Source organism: Hemitrygon akajei, chromosome 7 (assembly GCF_048418815.1).
Source record: "Hemitrygon akajei chromosome 7, sHemAka1.3, whole genome shotgun sequence".
Lineage (NCBI taxonomy): Eukaryota > Metazoa > Chordata > Chondrichthyes > Myliobatiformes > Dasyatidae > Hemitrygon > Hemitrygon akajei.
The window spans coordinates 159,660,893-159,665,420 of record NC_133130.1 but is presented as its reverse complement, the minus strand read 5'-3'; the positions used below and the strand labels follow the sequence as shown (position 1 = coordinate 159,665,420).

General features: G+C 45.4%; 1 long non-coding RNA gene across 2 annotated transcripts; it reads right to left on the bottom strand.

Annotated features, from left to right (window-relative positions):
- Positions 1-1,441: 1,441 nt before the first annotated feature.
- LOC140731079 (uncharacterized) lies at positions 1,442-4,209 on the bottom strand. 2 transcript variants are annotated; one of them, XR_012099726.1, is made up of 3 exons: positions 3,769-4,209; positions 2,402-2,501; positions 1,442-1,601 (listed from the first exon to the last, which is right to left on the bottom strand). It is a non-coding gene; the product is annotated as an uncharacterized lncRNA (long non-coding RNA). The 2 variants fall into 2 exon arrangements; XR_012099725.1 differs by having other exon boundaries at positions 2,406-2,501; positions 3,769-3,968.
- Positions 4,210-4,528: the final 319 nt, after the last annotated feature.

Below are 4,528 nucleotides of genomic sequence, written 5' to 3'. Positions count from 1 at the left end.
GGTTTCGCCCTCTGTAGTAACGTAGTATGTCTGGGTCTGGAAAACTGGTGTAATATTGTTGTAATGTAGCTATTGCAAGCACAGGTACTGATATCCTTGAAACAGTGACTGAAGAGAAAGCAATCTCGTGATAAGGTAATGACATATTTGATGAATAAAATGTAATTTTGTCAAAGAAAATGAAGGTTAATTTGAGCCAAGGAACAGATCTGGAAGAAACAAACTGAAAGACAGAACAAATGTGAAGGTTAAATGAGAAATCCCGATCAGTAGCCCCAGAACCTTGACATCATTGTTTAACGTACTGCCAGGTTTCACCTTGCTACTCCACTATATTCAGACTCAGGGGGAGCCTCTTGGGAGAAAACTTAGCGATGTTTTGATGATTTATGTAATAAGTTTCTCAGGTTGAGAGGGCATGTTATGTTGGCTGAGCTCAAGAGCAAGTAATCTTTATTCAGAATGTGACTTACTCCCAGCATCCTGTAAACTTAATGTGATTGAACCTAATCTCACTCCCAATATCCTCAATCCCAATGTCTCTCACTCCCAAATCACCTCACCCCCCATGTCCCTCACTCCCATGTCCCTCAGTTTTTTATGTAATTGTTTCTCAGGAGTCTGTAACTCTTTCGGACTCTTTCCTCAGTGTGTGGTACTGTGAGGTTAAGCTCAACTCCAAAGCCATATTTATGTTTGCTGAAGACACCATTGTCATTGGCCGAATCAAAGGTGTGAGAAATCAGCATATAGGACGGAGACTGAAAATCCGGCCAAGTGGTGCCACAACAACAACAACCTCTTACTCTATGTACCAAGGAGCTGATTATTGACTTCAGGAGGAGGAAACCTGAGTTTGATCAGCCAATTGTCATCAGGAGATCAGAGGTGGAGAGGGTCAGCAAATTTAATTCCTCAGTGTTATAATTTCAGAGGATCTGTTCTGAGTCCAGCACGGAAATGCAATTATGAAGAAAGCACAGCAGCACCTCAGTTTCCTTAGGGGTTTGTGAAGATTCGGCACGACAAACTTCTATAGATGTGTGGTGAAGAATATGTTGACTGCTGCATCACTGCCTGATACGGGAACACCAATGCCCTTGAATGGAAAATCCGATACGTAGTAGTGGATTCGGCCCAGTCCACCACAGGTAAAGCCTTCCCCACCATTAAGCGTATCGACACAGAGCACTGTTGCAAGAAAACGGCATCCATCATCAGGGATCCCCAACCACCCAGGTCATACTCTCTTCTCGCTGCTGCCATTGGGAAGAAGGTACAGGAGCCTCTGGATTCACACCACCAGGTTCAGGAATAGTTAATACCCCTCAACCATCAGGCTCTTGAACCAGAGCCAATAACTTCACTCAACTTCTCTGGCCTCACGACTGAACTGTTCCCACAACCTATGGACTCACTTTCAAGGACTCTTCATCTCATGTTCTCGATACTTATTGCTTATTTATTTATTGTCATTACTTCCTTTTTTTCCTCTTTTGTAATTTCACAGCTTTCTGTCATTTGCACATTGGTTGGTTGTCTGTCCAGTTGGGTGAAGTCTTTCATTGATTCCATTGTGATTCTTGTACTACTGAGTATGCCTGCAAGAAAACAAATCTCGGTTATTTCTGGTGACATACATGAGCCTTGATAATACATTTACTTTGAACTTTAAGTCACTATATTCTTATACAATGAGAACGCCACTCAGCCATTGCATTCCCATTGCTCCCACTCTCCTTCAGACGGTGGTGTCTGAAAAGAGGATGCTGTCCAAGTTGCATGCCATCTTGGACAATGTCTCCCATCCACTCCATAATGTACTGGTTAGGCACAAGAGTACATTCAGCCAGAGACTCATTCCACCGAGATGTAACACTGAGCATCATAGGAAGTCATTCCTACCTGTGGCCATCAAACTTTACAACTCCTCCCTCGGAGTGTCAGACACCCTGAGCTAATAGGCTAGTCCTGGACTAATTTCCACTTGGCATTATTTACTTATTATTATTTAATTATTTATGGTTTTATATTGCTATATTTCTACACTATTCTTGGTTGGTGCGACTGTAACAAAACCTAATTTCCCTTGGGATCAATAAAGTATGTCTGTCTGTCTGTCCCATTGAGTCTACAGCATTCCCATCAATCCCACTCTCCTTCCCATTGAGTCTATAGCATTCCCATCAATCCCACTCTCCTTCCCATCGAGTCTATAGCATTCCCATCAATCCCAATCTCCTTCCCATTGTCTATAGCATTCCCATTGCTCCCACTCTCCTTCCCACTGAGTCTACAGCATTCCCATTGCTCCCACTCTCCTTCCCATTGAGTCTACAGCATTCCCATTGCTCCCACTCTCCTTCCCATTTCCCAGTGTAACCCCTTCCCTCTCACATACCCACCAGCTCCTCCCGATGTCCCTGGATGACTGGGTGTAGTTCACAGTGGACAGTTAACCTGCCAGCACAGTTCTGGGGTGTGTGAGAAAACCAAACAACCTGTAGGAAGGAAGGTCACAGGGAGAATCAGAATCAGGTTTAATATCACCAGCATATGTAATGAAATGTACAACGTACATTGTACAGTCGTACAATGCAATACATAATTTAGAAAAGAACTATGAATTATAGTAAATATATACATTAAGTAGTAAAATAAGCAGTGCAAAAGCAGAAATAAAAAAAATGAGGCATTCAAAAATCGGATGGCAGAGGGGAAGAAGCTGTTCCTGGATCATCTTCAGGCTTCTGTACCTCCTACCTGATGGCAGAGGGGAAGAAGCTGTTCCTGGATCATCTTCAGGCTCCTGTACCCCCTCCCTGATGGTAACAGTAAAAAGTGGACATGTTCTGGGTGATGGGGGTCCTTAATGATGGACGTCGCCTTTTTGAGACACCGCTCCTTGAAGATGTCTTAGATACTACAGAGGCTAGTACCCACGATGGAGCTGACTGATTTTACAACTCTCTGCCGCTTACCTCAATCCTAAGCAGAAGCCCACCCCCTCCATACCAGACGGTGATGCAGCCAGTTAGAATGTACTCCACGGTACATCAGTAGAGCATGCAAACTCCACAGAGGCAGCAAGCGAAGGTTGCCCGAGTTGTGTCAGAGCAGCACAAACGCGGGATGATGCTGTACACCAGTTTTAGTCTGCTCTGGAATGTTTTGAGTTATCACACGTTCAGCACCACAATGGCATGGCTGGAGTTACAGAGCGGTTCCCTGACTCACTGACAGAGGGGGTCAGAAAACACGAGAGTGTCAAGCGGTTGGGCAAACTGGGAGTGTGGGGTCTGCACAGGCTCCATCTGACTTCATTCAATTATCCAAAACACCAACTTCCATGGCATCTGGTCAAAGCTTGTCTGCCTGTCATTTGAATGGGAATGTACAAAAATTCGATGAAGGGCAAGAAAAGAGCTGCAGAGCACTCTGCCCAGTGCAAAATAAACCTCCATTCACTACCAACCGGGCGCCCCAAAGTATCACACAGCCAATGAAGAACATTTAAAGCACGATGCAATGTGGCGGAATGCAGCGCCCAATTATGCACAGGCAAGTCCGACAAAATGCAGTTGGGTAAAAGACTAATGATATTTTCTTCCCTGATCCCCTAAGGCAATCAAATATATCCCAGGAGTAAGCAGTAACTGGTAATGCATCAGCACACACAAACAGCTACCCTCTCTCCCAGTACCATCCTCCCTCAGCAAGCTTTAAAGGGCAATGATGTATATGTACTTCACAGGGTCACACGCTTACAGGCAAACGCAGTGCCAGCTCAGAAACACAACCACTCTTTTTAGCCTTTTACCACGTCCGCCCTTCGTTCCCATTTAACTCCTCATATTTTAATACCGCAGCCTCTCTCGCTGTTTTAATTTAACTTGTTTCCTCTTCCAACTCCCGACCTTACACATTCTTCCACCATTTTACAATTATGGGGGGGGGGGCGGGGGTGCGGAGACAGGAAATCCGTTGGGAATGCGAGAATTAAGAGTAGAGAGGGAAGGAAGAGGCAGAGAGAGAGAGAGAGCAGCCGCGGCTGAAAGTGAAGGGATCAGAGGAGAAGAGGGAGCTGTGGGCAGATTTAGTCTTGCAGACAGAAAGAGATATGTCGAGAAGGAAATGGGCAGGAAACGCAACAACGGGCGGGAGGAGAAACTGAGAAAGCAGCGATGGGTCGGGAGAGATAACCTGACAAGGAGGAAGTTACAGGGTGATGGCGACAATAATGAAAATTTACATAAAAAGGGACTCGGGTGATGAGAGGGGTGGATGTCCGGAGACAGACTCGCGCGGTAAAGACTTGTCTCGAAGACTTTGCAGTTCTTAAATTCCCTCATTTTAAAGAAGTTAAGCCCCCTCCGCTGATCGACCCGAGTGAGTGTCCCCTCCACGATCCGAGAGTGCATCCGCTTGGTGTGCGGAACGGAATACCTGTGTCGGTAGCAAGCGTCGAATACCGGTATAAATCTGTTTCGCTTCGTGAACTGCAAAGATCAGGCAAATCACTGAAAGT